Here is a 19687-nt window from a genome sequence, read left to right as displayed (position 1 = left end):
ATCCAGAAGTTTTCCAAATGCGGGTAAACCGTTGGGAATGACCACGGGTGGACATGATGGCGTCCCGCCTCAACAAGAAGTTGAAAAGATATTGCGCCAGGTCAAGGGACCCTCAGGCGATCGCTGGGGACGCTCTAGTGACACCGTGGGTGTACCAGTCGGTTTATGTGTTTCCTCCTCTACCTCTCATACCCAAGGTATTGAGAATAATAAGAAGGCGAGGAGTGAAAACCATACTCGGGGTTCCGGATGGACCGAGAAGAGCTTGGTACCCGGAACTTCAAGAGATGCTGGCAGAGGACCCTTGACCTCTGCCGCTCAGACAAGACCTGCTGCTGCAGGAACCCTGTCTGTTCCAAGACTTACCGCGGCTGCGTTTGACGGCATGGCGGTTGAACACCGGATCCTAAAGGAAAAGGGTATTCCGGAGGAAGTCATCCCTACCCTGATCAAAGCCAGGAAGGATGTCACTGCAAGACATTATCACCGCATTTGGCGGAAATATGTTGCTTGGTGTGAGGCCATGAAGGCCCCAATGGAGGAATTTCAACTGGGTCGATTCCTGCACTTCCTGCAAGCAGGGGTGACGTTGGGCCTTAAATTGGGGTCCATAAAGGTCCAGATTTCGGCTCTGTCGTTTTTCTTCCAGAAAGAACTGGCTTCACTGCCTGAAGTTCAGACTTTTGTCAAAGGAGTTCTGCATATTCAGCCTCCTTTTGTGCCCCCAGTGGCACCTTGGGATCTCAATGTGGTTTTGGCATTCCTGAAATCACATTGGTTCGAACCACTTAAGACTGTGAAATTAAAATATCTCACGTGGAAAGTGGTCATGCTGTTGGCCCTGGCGTCGGCCAGGCGGGTTTCAGAATTGGCGGCTTTGTCTTGTTAAAGCCCTTATCTGATTTTTCCATATGGATAGGGCAGAATTGAGGACTCGTCCTCAGTTTCGCCCAAAGGTGGTCTCAGTTTTTCACTTGAACCAACCTATTGTGGTGCCTGCGGCTACTAGGGACTTGGAGGATTCCAAGTTGCTGGACGTAGTCAGGGCCCTGAAAATTTATGTTTCCAGGACGGCTGGAGTCAGAAAAACTGACTCGCTGTTTATCCTGTATGCACCCAACAAGCTGGGTGCTCCTGCTTCTAAGCAGTATATTGCGCGCTGGATTTGTAGCACTATTCAGCTGGCGCATTCTGCAGTAGGCTTACCGCAGCCTAAATCTGTAAAAGCCCATTCCACACGGAAGGTGGGCTCATCTTGGGCGGCTGCCCGAGGGGTCTCGGCTTTACAACTTTGCCGCGCAGCTACTTGGTCAGGGGCAAACACGTTTGCAAGATTCTACAAATTTGATACCCTGGCTGAGGAGGACCTGGAGTTCTCTCATTCGGTGCTGCAGAGTCATCCGCACTCTCCCGCCTGTTTGGGAGCTTTGGTATAATCCCCATGGTCCTTACGGAGTTCCCAGCATCCACTAGGACGTCAGAGAAAATAAGATTTTACTCACCGGTAAATCTATTTCTCGTAGTCCGTAGTGGATGCTGGGCGCCCATCCCATGTGCGGATTGTCTGCAATACTTGTACATAGTTATTGTTGCAAAAATCGGGTTTTGTTGTGGGCCATCTCTTCAGAGGCTCCATTTGTTATCATACTGTTAACCGGGGTTCCTATCACGTGTTATATGGTGTGATTGGTGTGGCTGGTATGAGTCTTACCCGGGATTCAAAAATCCTTCCTTATTGTGTACGCTCGTCCGGGCACAGTGTCCTAACTGAGGCTTGGAGGAGGGTCATAGGGGGAGGAGCCAGTGCACACCAGATAGTCCTAAATCTTTCTTTAGAGTGCCCAGTCTCCCGCGGAGCCGTCTATTCCCCATGGTCCTTACGGAGTTCCCAGCATCCACTACGGACTACGAGAAATAGATTTACCGGTGAGTAAAATCTTATTTTCTAAGTGTAAACTGAACATTGACCAGTGCACCTGTACACCATTTCGTTGATAGATTTTATATATATATATATATATATATATATATAAACGAAATGGTGTACAGGTGCGCTGGTCAATGTTCAGTTTCCACTTAGAAAATGGAAAAGAATCCTTAAGGTCGACAAAACTCTGAAAGGTTTCTAGCCTTTCAAAAAAACCGCTGCAATCCTCCTGTAGAAGCTCCGGACTCCTGGAGTGAGATACTCTAGATACAGAAGCAGAAGGAGGGGGCGCACATAGTGCAAATCACTATTATTTAAAACAGGTAAAATCCCTTTAAAAAAGGATCTACATTAACACATAGGATCACGGTGACATAGAATCCACATTAAATGAATGAGACTCGTACCGAGGTTCTCACCCGTGTGGACTGGTTACCACATGATGTATACAAAATGAAAGCTCCACTCTCTCCCTGCCGGTAAAAGCTGTGCTGATGAAGCTACATGCGAAACTAGTAGAGGCGTGGCCTGCTAGACGTACCCGCCTCCAAGCTGACCACCGGTCTGTGCCTTCTGCCTGTGTTGGTGTCCCGACGACCTGCGGCCTTGTCCCATAAGCCACTGGCGCGATGTGAGGTCCCGGTTCCCAGTGCAGCACAGCTCTTACTGGCAGGGAGAGATTGGAGCATTTACTTTGTATACATCATGTGGTAACCAGTCCACACAGGTGAGAACCTCGGTACGAGTCTCATTCATTTAATGTGGATTCTATGTCACAGTGATCTTATGTGTTAATGTTGATCCTTTGTTAAAGGGATTTCTCTTACGTCCTAGAGGATGCTGGGGACTCCGTAAGGACCATGGGGTATAGACGGGCTCCGCAGGAGACATGGGCACTCTAAAGACTTTAGAATGGGTGTGCACTGGCTCCTCCCTCTATGCCCCTCCTCCAGACCTCAGTTAGATCCTGTGCCCAGAGGAGACTGGGTGCACTGCAGGGGAGCTCTACTGAGTTTCTCTGAAAAATACTTTTTGTTAGGTTTTTTATTTTCAGGGAGCACTGCTGGCAACAGGCTCCCTGCATCGTGGGACTGAGGGGAGAGAAGCAGACCTACTTAAATGATAGGCTCTGCTTCTTAGGCTACTGGACACCATTAGCTCCAGAGGGTCGGAACGCAGGTCTCACCCTCGCCGTTCGTCCCGAAGCCGCGCCGCCGTCCTCCTCACAGAGCCGGAAGATAGAAGCCGGGTGAGTATTGAGAAGGAAAGAAGACTTCAAAGGCGGCAGAAGACTTCAGATCTTCACTGAGGTAACGCTGCGCGCCATTGCTCCCACACAGACACACACAGCGGGCACTGTAAGGGTGCAGGGCGCAGGGGGGGGGCGCCCTGGGCAGCAATATAAGCTTCAGGGGACACTGGAATATGGATTATATACTGCGGAAACGGTATATTAAAGAACCCCCGCCAGTATAAATAATTTGAGCGGGACCGAAATCCGCCGCTGAGGGGGCGGGGCTTGATCCTCCAGCACTAACCAGCGCCATTTTCTCCACAGCACTGTGACAGAGAAGCTGGCTCCCCGTACTCTCCCCTGCTGAACACGGTTACAGAGGGCAAAACAGAGGGGGGGGGGGGGCACATTAATGGCACAGTGAGTGTAATTGTATATATATTTCTATAAAAGCGCTGTACTAGCTGGGATTTTATTCCAGTGTCCGGTGGCGCTGTGTGTGTGCTGGCATACTCTTTCTCTGTCTTTCCAAAGGGCCTTTTTGGGGGACTGTCTCCATATAGATATATCCCTGAGTGTGTGGGGGTGTCGGTACGGGGGTGTCGGCATGTCTGAAGCGGAAGGCTCATCTAGGGAGGAGGTGGAGCAGATGATTGTGGTGTCTCCGTCGGCAATGGTTGGATATGTGGAATGTTTTAAATGCAAATGTGTCTTTATTACATAAGAGATTGGACAAAGCAGAGTCCAGGGATAACACAGGGAGTCAATCCATGGCTCTGACTGTGTCACAGGGCCCTTCGGGGTCTCAGAAACGTCCACTGTCCCAAGTAGCAGACACTGATACCGACACGGATTCTGACTCCAGTGTCGACTACGATGATGCGAAGTTACACCCAAGGTTGGCCAAAAGTATTCATTATATGATTATTGCAATAAAAGATGTTTTGCATATCACAGATGACCCCTCTGTCCCTGACACGAGGGTATGCATGTTTAAGGAAAAGAAACCTGAGGTAACTTTTCCCCCATCTCATGAGCTGAATGAGTTCTTTGAAAAAGCTTGGGAAACTCCAGACAAGAAACTGCAGATTCCCAAGAGAATTCTTATAGCGTATCCTTTCCCGGCACAGGACAGGTTACGGTGGGAATCCTCACCCAAGGTGGACAAGGCTTTAACGTGCTTGTCCAAAAAGGTGGCGCTACCATCCTCGGACACGGCAGCCCTCAAGGATCCTGCTGATCGCAGACAGGAGACTACCTTAAAATCAATGTATACACATACGGGTGCCTTGTTCAGACCGGCAATAGCGTCGGCTTGGGTTTGTAGCGCTGTAGCAGCTTGGGTAGATACCTTGTCAGCTGACATTGATACCCTAGATAGGGATACCACTTTATTGACCTTAGCTCACATTAGAGACGCAGTCTTATATATGAGAGACGCTCAGAGAGACGTTGGGCTGCTAGGTTCGAGAGCCAACGCCATGGCGATTTCTGCTAGGCGAGCCCTGTGGACCTGCCAATGGACGGGTGATGCCGACTCAAAGAGGCATATGGAAGTTTTGCCTTACAAGGGTGAGGTTTTTATTTGGGGAAGGTCTCGCGGACCTGGTTTTCACAGCTACCGCGGGTAAATCACTTTTTTACCTTATGTTCCCCCACAGCAAAAGAAAACACCACAATATCAGATGCAGTCCTTTCGGTCGCATAAGACTAGAAGAGGTCGGGGCTCTTCTTTCCTCGCCAGCTGTAAAGGTAGAGGGAAAAAGATACCTGCTACGGCTAGTTCCCAGGAGCAGAAGTCCTCCCCGGCTTCTACTAAATCCACCGCATGACGCTGGAGCTCCTCTGAGGGAGTCCGCGCCGGTGGGGGCACGTCTTCGACTCTTCAGCCACGTCTGGGTTCAGTCAGACGTGGATCCTTGGGCAATGGAAATTGTATCCCAAGGCTACAAGCTGGAATTCGAAGACGTGCCTCCTCGCCGGTTTTTCAAATCGGCTTTACCAGCTTCTTCCCCAGAAAGGGAGATAGTTTTAGCTGCAATCCAAAAACTGTGTCAACAACGAGTGGTTGTCGAGGTTCCCCTAGTTCAACAGGGGAAGGGGTACTATTCAACCCTATTTGTGGTTCCGAAACCGGATGGCTCAGTCAGACCCATTCTAAATTTAAAATCCCTAAACCTGTACTTGAAAAAGTTCAAATTCAAGATGGAATCGCTCCGGGCAGTTATCTCCAGCCTGGAAGGGTGGGATTTTATGGTGTTACTAGACATAAAGGATGCATACCTTCATGTCCCCATATATCCCCCTCATTAGGCATACCTGAGATTCGCTGTACAGGACTGTCATTACCAGTTTCAGACGTTGCCGTTTGGGCTTTCCACGGCCCCGAGGATTTTCACCAAGGTAATGGCGGAAATGATGGTGCTCCTGCGCAGGCAGGGAGTCACAATTATCCCGTACTTGGACGATCTCCTGATAAAAGCGAGATCGAGAGATCAGTTGCTGAAAAGCGTGTCGCTCTCTCTGAGAGTGCTGCAGCAACATGGCTGGATTCTAAATCTACCAAAGTCACAGTTGGTTCCAACGACTCGGCTATCTTTCTTAGGCATGATTCTGGACACGGAACAAAAGAGGGTTTTTCTCCCGATGGAAAAAGCCCAGGAACTCTAGAACATGGTCAGAGACCTGTTAAAACCGAAAAGAGTGTCAGTCCATCGATGCACTCGAGTACTGGGAAAAATGGTGGCAACCTACGAGGCCATCCCCTTCGGCAGGTTTCATGCGAGGACATTTCAGTGGGACCTTCTGGACAAGTGGTCCGGGTCCCATCTTCAAATTCATCAGAAAATCAGCCTGTCCCCCAGGGCCAGGGTATCTCTCCTGTGGCGGCTGCAGAGTGCTCACCTTCTAGAGGGTCGCAGGTTCGGCATTCAAGACTGGGTTCTGGTGACCACGGACGCGAGCCTCCGAGGATGGGGAGCAGTCACACAAGGAAGAAATTTTCAGGGAACATGGTCAAGCCAGGAAGCTTGTCTACACATCAACATACTGGAATTAAGGGCCATATACAACGGCCTACGACAAGCGGAGAATCTTCTTCGCGAACTACCGGTTCTGATTCAATCAGACAACGTCACAGCCGTGGCTCATGTAAACCGCCAAGGCGGGACAAAGAGCAGAGTGGCAATGGCGGAAGCCACACGGATTCTGCGCTGGGCGGAAAATCACGTAAGCGCTCTGTCAGCAGTCTTCATTCCGGGAGTGGACAACTGGGAAGCAGACTTCCTCAGCAGACACGGAGGTATATTTACTAAGCTCCCGATTTTGACCGATTTGGTGTTTTTTCTTCAAAGTGTCATCTCGGGAATTTACTAAGCACAAATCTCGGCACTGATGAGGGCATTCGTATTTTTATTACGGCTGTGTAGTAAAAATACGAATGAATACACCATCGGTCAAACGTGGTTGTTTAGATATAGAACTCGGTCATTTACTAAACATTCGTATTTGAAATCTCTTCCGTGAAAATGCATGTGCGGCCGCAAAAAATTACTAATCGTACAAAAAGCCTAAAAAAAAGTAGACCTGCTTTTGAGAAGCGTGTTTACATGTGTTGTCAATTCGACATTAGTCACACCTGACTTTTTGGACCTTTAAAAGGGGCCCCAACACATTTTTCACCACTCTCAATCTGAAACGGCTGCTACTGTGTGTAGTACTGCTGTCTTGTTTGCTGGGGGATGCCTGACACTGCTCCATGAGGCTACAATAAACCCAGGCCAGGAAAATCAACAGGGTCAGCAGGTTGTACATGTTCCACGTAGGCTGGCCATGGCTTGTTTTTTTAGTGGGCGTTTAAACGATAACAAAATTGCTGATGACCATGTTATACAGATGCTCCGACTAAATGTAAATAATATTTTCCCTCTGTATGACCTTGTCAAACTGAACCTAGACCCTGAGACAGTACGCTCTCGCTCTGTCTCAGGCCTGCACAAACTCCTGCCTGTGTTGCACTTTATGGCTACTGGCAGCTTCCAGCCTGTGACTGGCGATGTAATTAGTATCTCACAGGCCACCTTTTAAAAATATTTAATTCAGGTGAGTTTAAACTAGTGATGTGCACCGGAAATTTTTCGGGTTTTGGTTTTGGATTCGGTTCCGCGGCCGTGTTTTGGATTCAGACGCGTTTTGGCAAAACCTCCCTGAAATTTTTTTGTCGGATTCGGGTGTGTTTTGGATTCGGATGTTTTTTTTACAAAAAACCCTCAAAAACAGCTTAAATCATAGAATTTGGGGGTCATTTTGATCCCATAGTATTATTAACCTCAATAACCATAATTTCCACTCATTTTCAGTCTATTCTGAACACCTCACACCTCACAATATTATTTTTAGTCCTAAAATTTGCACCGAGGTCGCTGGATGGCTAAGCTAAGCGACACAAGTGGCCGACACAAACACCTAGCCCATCCAGGAGTGGCACTGCAGTGTCAGGCAGGATGGCACTTCAAAAAAATTGTCCCCAAACAGCACATGATGCAAAGAAAAAAAGAGGCGCACCAAGGTCGCTGTGTGACTAAGCTAAGCGACACAAGTGGCCGACACAAACACCTGGCCCATCTAGGAGTGGCACTGCAGTTTTCTAGCGAAAGGATGAGTGCTTCCATCCTCATGTGAATCTGAACCACTAGCCATGAACATAGGCCAGGGCCTCAGCCGTTCCTTGCCACTCCGTGTCGTAAATGGCATATTGGAAAGTTTACGCTTCTCATCAGATGCTTTCAATTTTGATTTTTGGGTCATTTTACTGAACTTTTGTTTTTTGGATTTTACATGCTCTCTACTATGACATTGGGCATCGGCCTTGGCAGACGATGTTGATGTCATTTCATCGTCTCGGCCATGACTAGTGGCAGCAGCTTCAGCACGAGGTGGAAGTGGATCTTGATCTTTCCCTATTTTAACCTCCACATTTTTTAATGTGTGGAATTATATGCCAGTATCAATAGCAATGGCCTACTACTATATATACTGCGCACAACTGAAATGCACCACAGGTATGGATGGATAGTATACTTGACGACACAGAGGTAGGTAGAGTAGTGGCCTTCCGTACCATACTGCTATATATACTGGTGGTCACTGTCGGCAAACTGCAAAACTAAAATGCACCACAGGTATAGAATCTAGATGGATAGTATACTTGACGACACAGAGGTAGGTAGAGCAGTGGCCTTCCGTACCGTACTGCTATATATACTGGTGGTCACTGTCAGCAAACTGCAAAAACTAAAATGCACCACAGGTATAGAATCTAGATGGATAGTATACTTGACGACACAGAGGTAGGTAGAGCAGTGGCCTTCCGTACCGTACTGCTATATATACTGGTGGTCACTGTCGGCAAAACTCTGCACTGTACTCCTATATAATACTGCTGGTCCCCAGTCCCCACAATAAAGCAGTGTGAGCACAGATATATGCAGCACACTGAGCACAGATATGGAGTGTTTTTCAGGCAGACAACGTATACTGGTGGTCACTGGTCAGCAAAACTCTGCACTGTACTCCTCCTATATAATATACTGGTGGTCCCCAGTCCCCACAATAAAGCAGTGTGAGTACAGATATATGCAGCACACTGAGCACAGATATGGAGTGTTTTTCAGGCAGACAACGTATACTGGTGGTCACTGTCAGCAAAACTCTGCACTGTACTCCTCCTATATAATACTGCTGGTCCCCAGTCCCCACAATAAAGCAGTGTGAGCACAGATATATGCAGCACACTGAGCACAGATATGGAGTGTTTTTCAGGCAGACAACATATACTGGTGGTCACGGTCAGCAAAACTCTGCACTGTACTCCTCCTATATAATACAGCTGCTCCCCAGTCCCCACAATTAAGCAATAAGCACAAATATTTGCATCAACATTAATAAACGGAGAGGACACCAGCCACGTCCTCTCCCTAACATTTCCAATGCACGAGTGAAAATGGCGGCGACGCGCGGCTGCTTATATAGAATCCGAATCTCGCGAGAATCCGACAGCGGGATGATGACGTTCGGGTGCGCTCGGATTAACCGAGCCATACGGGAGAATCCGAGTATGCCTCGGACCCGTGTAAAATGGGTGAAGTTCGGGGGGGGGGGGGGGTTCGGTTTCCGAGGAACCGAACCCGCTCATCACCAGTTTAAACATACATACACGTCTATGTCTAAGTGGTGCTTCTGTAATGTAATAGAACACAGTATTGTATTGATTACAGGTCATGACACTCACCTTTAATTTTTGAATGGCCACTCAGGTTTTGGATGTTTTGGATGGCTACATAGATGCCTCTCTCTGCTTCCCTACCCAGGAGTCGCAGTGGCATGCAGTCAGGGTAGCTTTATCTGATCTTGCGGCCATGGCCAATGTGCTGGGTGCCATAGATTAGACACACGTTGAGCTGAGGACACCTAGGGGCAGGCAATATATTTCTAACAATCCACATCTGGCCCAAGACACTAATGTGCATGTGGTTTAACAATACACATATTCCGTGTTCACAATTTATTCATTTTAACACACGAATTTTTGTGAAAAATCTAAAAGAAAAAACATTTTAATGGTCAACATATTCTGACCAACCTTTATTATTTGTGTTTTTTGTGTGTGCTGGGTGCCGAGGATTGTGCTGGCTCGTTGGTGCGGGTTCGACTTGAGCGTCGGACTGGGGAATGAACTGGGGTGTGGCTTGGTGTTGTTGTCCCCGAGCTAGATGTGGCATGGTGTGATGCCAACACACTAAGGCTTTGACTGAGATTGTTCAAGCTTGCTGTGAGCTGCGTATTAGCGGCAGTGTTGTTAGCTATTATGCGTGATAGGTTGTCATTGATCATTTGGTTGTGTTGTATGATCTGGATTAGTGATTGTTGCTGCCGCTGCTGTTCATCCAAGATGCGTTGTAGGTTTGTTTGCATTTGGCTGTTGTCTGCCCTCATCTGCTCCATGGAGTTAGCGATTCTGCCCACCTGCACTATAAGTCTGCCTGAGTTGCGACTCAGTCTAGGCAAATTATGGGGCAGACTTGACAGGTATTGGCTGTGGGTGTTGAGGCATGCGTAGTGTTGCGCCTGTTGTGATGACCAACGGCTCCAAAACTCAGTGCCCATTTGTGTGTCGACTTGTGTTGTGCTCAATTGGGGGCTGTGGGATGTTTGGGGTGGTTGGGGTATGTCCTGCGGCGTGGTTGGCTGAGTAGGATCGATGAGCTGCAGGTGGAGTGTGAAGGTCTCCTGGTCACGTTCCTGCTAGTCATCCTCGGTGATGATGGCTGGGTCTTTATGGGGTTGAAGACAGACACTATTTAGTCAATATGTAGCATTGGTCTTACGTCAACATGCATTACTTCTTAATATTAATGTTGTAATTGCTAAATAGATTGTGGCATAAACTTAACTATGTTGCTCACCTTTTTTTAAAAATATGTGGCTTCTAACGTTCACTACTCAGTTGGTAAAAGTTTGTGGGAATAGTAGGATTCTGAGCCATAATTACGGTTTAAACACGAAGAACTCTAACACATACAAAGTACTACATTTACATATTGGGTATGAAGCTTCCTTTGGAACAACACACACAATACAATAAATGTGTTGACCAATACACTCATACATTGTTCAAGGCAGTCAGTGGTCTGGCCAAAACGTTAACAAATATAGTGGTCTAAAATGTACACATTAACAATGGGTGAAAAAGTATTAAGGTGCCCTATGTTTAGAAGTGGTGTTGTTGGCCATGCAAAACAATTGGATGAGACTTTACATTTATGTTGGTTTTTTACTCCAAAAATGATGTTACAAAAATGTGTTGATATGGCCAACATCACATCTGACAATTAACCATCTAAAAATACCTTAACACCATCTGCTTGTTGTTGTTGATTATTGCAAGGATGACTGGTCATTTGTGTAATATTTTTTGCTCTGCACTAACAGTGGGGCAGATGTATAAACCTGGAGAAGGCATAAGGAAGTGAAAAACCAGTGATATGTGCAAGGTGATAAAGGCACAAGGCAAATAGATCCAATATGTACATTAACAGTTGTGTTTATTTTGTACTGCTGCCTTTATCACCTTGCACATATCAGTGTTTTTTCACTTCCTTATGCCTTCTCCAGGTTAATAAATCTACACCACTGTTTGTTTACTTATTTACACGTAATTGTTATGTTTACTCACCAGACAACTGAGGGGATTGTGGCTCCTCACTTTGGGGACTGGCCAAAAGAGCTAGTGGTGGCACGGCCGACACTGCGGAGATGCACCGTTGGGGTGGTGATGCTGGTGCTGGAGCTTGAGCCTCCAGACTGCGTCTCTTGGGTGGCCTCGTAGCCACAGTAATCGAGCCCTGTGATGGGCGCCTTAGTGTAGGGGGATTTGCCGAAGAAGAGCCTATGTGATAAGATAATCATTAACATTTTGTGTTTCTATGTGTTTGCAGAATATGTGTTTACAGTTAAATCTTACCTGCATTGCCACCATCTGCATCTCTTGCCAGTGTTGGATGTGGCCTGGCTGTGCTGCTTCTCTGGCGTACTGTAGAAATATGAAGAATGTCCTTATGAACATACTATTTTGGTGATATGTTTATGCAAATTCATTATTGTGATGTAAACATATGTGGTACCTGATGAGAAGTAAACTAAACGATGCTTATGCTTTTCTGGCCTGACTTCATTGGGTGTGTATACTTTAAATTTATTAAAAAATTGAAAAATAATCCATACACAAAGGCGCATAATGCAAACAATTATACTACTTAAAACCAAAACGTCGTAGCTTGACACAACCGCAATATTGCACGCTAAGGTCCCAATTTTTGAGGCTAAGAATCAAACACTAGCCACAAATATCTGCTAAAACTTGGAAACATCACAACCAAATATGCATGAAAAAAACACATCAAGCACACAAATGACAACCCAGAACAACACACAATAAACATAAATGCTATGAAATGTATCTAAAAAAAACCATTGAAAAAAACATATTCATCACACTTCTTTAAAATACACCTACAAACATTTACTTTTGACATAAAACACCAGAAAAAGGCCAAGGCAACCAGAAAAAATAAACCAGACAAAGGATAAAAAGATACATAATTGAGAATAACACTACATCAGGCCTGGCCAACCTGTGGCTCTCCAGATGTAGTGAAACTACACATCCCAGCATGCCCTACCACAGTTTTAACATTCCCTAATAGCAAAACTGTGGCAAGGCATGTTGTGACTTGTAGTTTAACAACAGCTGGAGAGCCACAGGTTGGGCAGGCCTGCACTACATCACCAACACATTAGAAGAATGAACAAACTGACAATCACAATTAGATAGAAGACATTTCAGACAAATAAGGACAAAGCACAGATGTTAAAATAAAAAATAAATAAAAAACTCACTATCCTGCCTTGGCCGATCCGAATCCCGGACATGATTGGCACCAACCACTTCTGGCGGAATGAGTACACGCACAGGCTCCTCCCACTCACGGTAAGATGCACGGAAGGGGTGTCCACCCCCGGTTTGGCGGGCTGATTTAGCCTCCTTGGCCATCTTCGCCTTGACACGGCGCTTTATGTCGTAGAAACGCTTACGTCACATGTCCTTGGTCCGCCTCACCACACCCTCACTATTCACAGCCGCCACGACCTTTCCCCACAGAACAGTCTTCCTGCGTGACGACACCTTTGCAGCATCATGGCCAAACAACTGCCGATGATGCCTCATCAGCTCCCGCACCAAAGCCATATTTTCTGCGTAACTGAATTTTACATTGCGGCCAGTCTTTGTAGTGGTGCGTGGCTGCGGAGCCACAACACCATCACTATCACTGGAGGCCGCAGCAACAACCTCCCCCTTCTCCTCACTAACCTCCTCCACCTCACTCACCTCCTCCCTCTCACTCACCTCCTCCACCTCACTCACCTCCTCCCTCTCACTCACCTCCTCCCTCCCACTCACCTCTGACTGGGACATAATCAGGACAAACAACAAATAACACTGAGAAGAAAATACAGTAAACACACTCCACCACTACCACTACACACCAAACACACACACACACACACACACACACACACACACACACACACACACACACACACACACACTCACTCACTCACAAACAATGACAATAGACGTGATAAAAAAAACAATGACAAAAAACTAGACAGACTTTTAAATAACTACACAAGTATGACAAGACTACTTACACACACAGTACAGCACTCAACAATCACAAAGAACCTCCTCCAAACCGCCAAAAACTCCAAACAACTCACCAACTCCTAACACACCTTCCTCTCACCTCTCCACTAGCTAAACCCACGAGGTACGGACGGTTTGGGGCGTTTTTATAGTAATGTGCACAGACACTCCTCCATCACGAATCAAACCAATCACGGACGAGTGACAAAAACAAAATTTAGGAAAAAAACGCGTCCGTGAACGGGCAAACACTGCCGTAACCAAAATGTGACGCAGTCGTAAAAAAAACCTCATAACACGGCCGCAAAACCAATAAATCTTCCGCATTCTACCTCACAAAACCATGAATGACGTCGACATCGGAATACACGAAAAAAATACAAATACGACAGCTTAGTAAATGAGGCGTAACAAATTCAAAAAGTTGCAAATTTACACATTCAATGTCATTCGTGATGAATCTCACTCCAAATCGGTACAAATACGAATTTTAGTAAATATACCCCACGATCTCCATCCAGGAGAGTGGGGACTTCATCAAGAAGTTTTAGCAGAGATAACAAGTCTTTGGGGACTGCCTCAAATAGACATGATGGCGTCACGCCTCAACAAGAAGCTTCGGAGGTATTGTGCCAGGTCAAGGGACCCTCAGGCAGTAGCGGTAGACGCCCTGGTGACACCATGGGTCTTTCAGTCGGTCTATGTATTCCCTTCTCTTCCTCTCATCTCCAAAATATTGAGAATCATAAGAAGAAAAAGAGTGCAGGCAATACTCATTGTTCCAGATTGGCCTCGAAGGGCCTGGTATTCAGATCTTCAGGAGATGCTCACAGAAGATCCATGGCCTCTTCCTCTCAGGGAGGACCTGTTGCAGCAGGGGCCCTGCGTGTTCCAAGACTTACCGTGGTTACGTTTGACGGCATGGCGGTTGAACACCGAATCCTAGCTGGGAAAGGTATTCCGGAGGAAGTCATCCCTACTCTGATAAGGGCTAGGAAGTAGGTGACGGCGAAACATTATCACCGTATCTGGAGGAAGTATGTTTCTTGGTGTGAAGCCAAGAATACTCCTACGGAAGATTTCCACCTGGGCCGTTTTCTCCACTTTTTACAGACGGGAGTGGATATGGGCCTGAAGTTAGGCTCCATTAAGGTACAGATTTCGGCCCTATCTATATTCTTTCAGAAGGAATTGGCTTCTCTCCCAGAAGTCCAGACTTTTGTAAAGGGAGTGCTGCACATCCAGCCTCCTTTTGTGCCCCCAGTGGCACCATGGGACCTTAACGTGGTGTTACAGTTCCTGAAGTCACACTGGTTTGAACCTCTTCAAACAGTTGAGTTGAAATTTCTCACTTGGAAAGTGGTCATGTTGTTAGCCTTGGCATCTGCGAGGCGGGTGTATGAATTGGCGGCTTTGTCTAACAAAAGCCCCTATCTGATTTTCCATGTGGATAGAGCAGAGTTGAGGACTCATCCTCAATTTCTGCTTAAGGTGGTTTCATCATTTCATATGAACCAACCTATTGTGGTGCCTGTGGCTACGGGGGACTTGGAGGATTCCAAGTCTCTTGATGTAGTCAGGGCCTTAAAAGTTTATGTAGCCAGGACGGCTCAGATTAGGAAAACAGAGGCACTGTTTGTCCTGTATGCTCCAACAAGGTTGGCGCCCCTGCTTCTAAGCAGACTATTGCCCGCTGGATCTGTAACACGATTCAGCAGGCTCATTCTACGGCTGGATTGCCGGTACCAAATTCGGTAAAGGCCCATTCCACTAGGAAGGTGGGCTCTTCTTGGGCGGCTGCCCGAGGTGTCTCTGCATTACAACTTTGCCGAGCAGCTACCTGGTCGGGTTCAAACACTTTTGCTAACTTCTACAAGTTTGATACCTTGGCTGAGGAGGACCTCATGTTTGCTCAATCGGTGCTGCAGAGTCATCCGCACTCTCCCGCTCGGCCTGGAGCTTTGGTATAATCCCCATGGTCCTTACGGAGTCCCCAGCATCCTCTAGGACGTAAGAGAAAATAAGATTTTAAACCTACCGGTAAATCTTTTTCTCCTAGTCCGTAGAGGATGCTGGGCGCCCGTCCCAGTGCGACTAAATTCTGCAAGACTTGTATATAGTTATTGCTTACATAAGGGTTATGTTACAGTTTTGATCAGTCTTGGGCTGATGCTGTTTTGTTTCATACTGTTAACTGGTTCGTATATTCCATGTTATACGGTGTGGATGGTGTGGGCTGGTATGAATCTTGCCCTTAGATTAACAAAAATCCTTTCCTCGTACTGTCCGTCTCCTCTGGGCACAGTTTCTCTAACTGAGGTCTGGAGGAGGGGCATAGAGGGAGGAGCCAGTGCACACCCATTCTAAAGTCTTTAGAGTGCCCATGTCTCCTGCGGAGCCCGTCTATACCCCATGGTCCTTACGCAGTCCAAGATTTACCGGTAGGTTTAAAATCTTATTTTTACCTGTTTTAAATAAAAGTGATTTGCACTATGTGCGCCGCCTCCTTTTATTTCTGTATCTCTAGTGTATGTATGTATGTATATATATATATATATATATATATATATATATATAGTTTCAAAAAGTTCGCACACATGATTCCTTCAATAAGTTCACTGTGTGTGCAGGGTCAGCAATAGTTAATGGGGTATATGCAATTGCGGTCGAATTCCCGAAAATGTCGAAAAACGGGACATTTTCGCCAAAAAAAAAAATTCGACAATGCAATTCAGTACTTTTCGTCAAAAAAATGGACTTTCCAAATTCGACTTTTTGAAATTCGACATTTGTCAAATTCGACATTTCTGCAATGGTACAAATGCGGCAATTCGACAAAAGTATATTCAATTGAAGATTGTAAATCCGACAACAGTGCTTTTAGACAGTAAATTCGTCATTTTTAATCCGCCACACTTTGCTGGCGGAATCTAATAAAAATTTTTTAAAAACATGTTTTTTTTAGTGTTTTTTTTATTGGTAATAGCATATCTATTTATATTAGAAGGGATTAGGTACTTGGTTTGTCTATTTTGGAGGCACAAGTATTATTTATATATTTTTAAAAATATTATTATTATTATTTTTATTTTTTTAATGGAATGGTAAAAATCTGAAAAAAAAATGCGTGGGGTCCCCCCTCCTAAGCATAACCAGCCTCGGGCTCTTCGAGCCGGTCCTGATTCTAAAAATCCGGGGGAAAAACTGACAGGGGATCCCCCGTATTTTTAAAACCAGCACCGGGCTCTGCGCCTGGTGCTGGTGCAAAAAATACGGGGGACAAAAAGAGTAGGGGTCCCCCGTATTTTTTACACCAGCATCGGGCTCCACTAGCTGGGTAGATAATGCCACAGCCGGGGGTCACTTTTATACAGCGCCCTGCGGCCATGGCATTAAATACGCAACTAGTCACCCCTGCCGGGGTACCCTGGAGGAGTGGGGACCCCTTCAATCAAGGGGTCCCCCCCATCCAGCCACCCAAGGGCCAGGGTTGAAGCCCGAGGCTGTCCCCCCCATCCAAGGGCTGCGGATGGGGGGCTGATAGCCTTTTGAAAAATGAAAGAATATTGTTTTTTTCAGTCCCAGCAAGCCTCCCCCGCAAGCTGGTACTTGGAGAACCACAAGTATCAGCATGCGGGAGAAAAACGGGCCCGCTGGTACCTGTAGTTCTACTGTTAAAAAAATACCCAAATAAAAACAGGACACAGACACCGTGAAAGTAAAAGTTTATTTCATACATGCCGACACATACATACTTACCTATGTTGACACGCCGACTCAGGGCTCGTCTCCAATGTCGCAGACGATCCGGGGTACCTGTGAATAAAATTATACTCACCTGATCCAGTTTCCTGGTCTTTTACTATAATCCACCTACTTGGCAAAAAAAAAAAAACCGAACACCCGGACCAGGCGGACTGAAAGGCTTTCCCCGAATGCAGAGACCCTCCGTGACTCCTGTCACAGAAAGGTCCCTTCAGCCAATCAGGAAGCGCCACTTCGTGGCACTCACCTGATTGGCTCTGCGCGTCTAAGCTCAGACGCGCATTGCACAGCCCCCTCCATTACTTTCAATGGTGGGAACTTTGCGGTCAGCGGTGAGGTCACCCGCGGTCAGCGGCTGACCGCGGGTAACGCCACCGCTGACCGAAAAGTTCCCCCCATTGAAACTAATGGAGGGAGCTGTGCGATGCGCTGTCTGCCAGCTCAGACGCGCATACAGCCAATCAGAAGAGTGCCACGAAGTGGCGCTTCCTGATTGGCTGAAGGGACCTTTCTGTGACAGGAGTCACGGGGGGTCTTTGCTTTCGGGGAAAGGGGTCCCATGTGTAAACATGGGACCCCTTTCAGTCCGTGCGGTCCGGGAATTCGTGTTTTTTTTTGCCAAGTACGTGGATTATAATAAAAGACCAGGACACTGGATCAGGTGAGTATAATTTTATTCACAGGTACCCCGGATCGTCGGCGACATTGGAGACGAGCCCAGAGTCGGCGTGTCAACATAGGTAAGTATGTATGTGTCGGCATGTATGAAATAAACTTTTACTTTCACGGTGTCTGTGTCCTGTTTTTATTTGGGTATTTTTTTAACAGTAGAACTACAGGTACCAGCGGGCCCGTTTTTCTCCCGCATGCTGATACTTGTGGTTCTCCAAGTACCAGCTTGCGGGGGAGGCTTGCTGGAACTTGTAGTACTACTGGAAAAATCAATATTCTTTCATTTTTCAAAAGGCTATCAGCCCCCCATCCGCAGCCCTTGGATGGGGGGGACAGCCTCGGGCTTCACCCCTGGCCCTTGGGTGGCTGGAGGGGGGCGACCCCTTGATTGAAGGGGTCCCCACTCCTCCAGGGTACCCTGGCCAGGGGTGACTAGTTGCGTATTTAATGCCACGGCCGCAGGGCGCTGTATAAAAGTGACCCCCGGCTGTGGCATTATCTACCCAGCTAGTGGAGCCCGATGCTGGTGTAAAAAATACGGGGGACCCCTACTCTTTTTGTCCCCCGTATTTTTTGCACCAGGCGCAGAGCCCGGTGCTGGTTTTAAAAATACGGGGGATCCCCTGTCAGTTTTTCCCCCGGATTTTTAGAACCAGGACCGGCTTGAAGAGCCCGACGCTGGTTATGCTTAGGAGGGGGGACCCCACGCAATTTTTTTTCCGGGTTTTTCCCCCGTTTTCCCCCGTTTTTTTAACATTTTTAAAAATCTAATCAAAATCCGTCAAATCGGCCGTTTTTCGACAGCGGGACTGTCGAATCCGTTTTTTATTGAATATGTTGAATTCCGGCTCCCACCTGCCGGAATTCGACGGTCGAAAAAACGGGCGAAAAATTGCCGCGATTCGCCGGCAATTGCATATACCCCAATATGTAAAAATTCAAACAGTCCACTTTCTGGAACTTGCAGGGATAATCCAGCACACCTTTGCACATAGCCAAACACTTATTTAATAATCCTCTAAGCAGCATAAACATATAGCAGCATGGATATAGAGGGTCATTTCGAGTTGATCGCTCGCTAGCTACTTTTAGCAGCCGTGCAAACACATTGTTGCCGCCCACTGGGGAGTGTATTTTCGCTATGCAGAAGTGCGAACACTTGTGCAGCAGAGCACCTGCAAAATCATTTTGTGCAAAACAAGACCAGCCCTGTAGTTACTCTTCGTGTGCGTTGATTCTAAAGACGGAGGGACGGCTTTTGACGTTACACACCCGCCCAGTGTTTTCCCTGACACGCCTGCGTTTTTCTAAGCACTCCCTGAAAACGGTCGGTTGACACCCAGAAACGCCCACTTCATGTCAATCTTCCTGCGTTCGGCCGTGCAACTGAAAGCTTCGCTAGAACCTGTGCAAAACCACAAAGGACTTTGTACCCGTACGTCGCGCTTGCACATTGCGGTGCATATGCATGCACAGATTAGCCGTTTCTTTTCACTGATCGCTGCGCTGCGAACAACGACAGCTAGCAATCAACTCGGAATACTCTCCATAGTCATAAACCTGACTCAGGGTAAACATCATATACTTGCAGCATGTCTCAGTCAGTGCGGGGAGCTGTGCTCTGAACCCTCTTTGCTACAGCACTTCAGCATGTCCCAACAGCTGTTTCATGTCTCCTTCCTCAGGTGTGCTGGTGTATCCCTGCAAGTTCCAGGAAGTGGACTGTTTGGATTTTTACAAATATACTCTCCCTCTCTCTCTCTCTCTCTCTCTCTCTATATATATATATATATATATATATATATACACACACACACACACACAC

General features: G+C 46.8%; 1 protein-coding gene across 3 annotated transcripts in view; it reads left to right on the top strand.

Annotated features, from left to right (window-relative positions):
- The window catches only part of SMARCAL1 (SWI/SNF related, matrix associated, actin dependent regulator of chromatin, subfamily a like 1), a 183744-nt gene that overhangs the window by 67506 nt on the left and 96551 nt on the right, over window positions 1-19687 (top strand). The gene's annotated exons all lie outside the window — the stretch shown is intronic.

This window comes from Pseudophryne corroboree, chromosome 7 (genome assembly GCF_028390025.1).
Source record: "Pseudophryne corroboree isolate aPseCor3 chromosome 7, aPseCor3.hap2, whole genome shotgun sequence".
In the NCBI taxonomy this organism is placed as follows: Eukaryota; Metazoa; Chordata; class Amphibia; order Anura; family Myobatrachidae; genus Pseudophryne; species Pseudophryne corroboree.
Note: the sequence above shows the minus strand (reverse complement) of the source record. Positions and strands in the feature narration are given on the sequence as shown.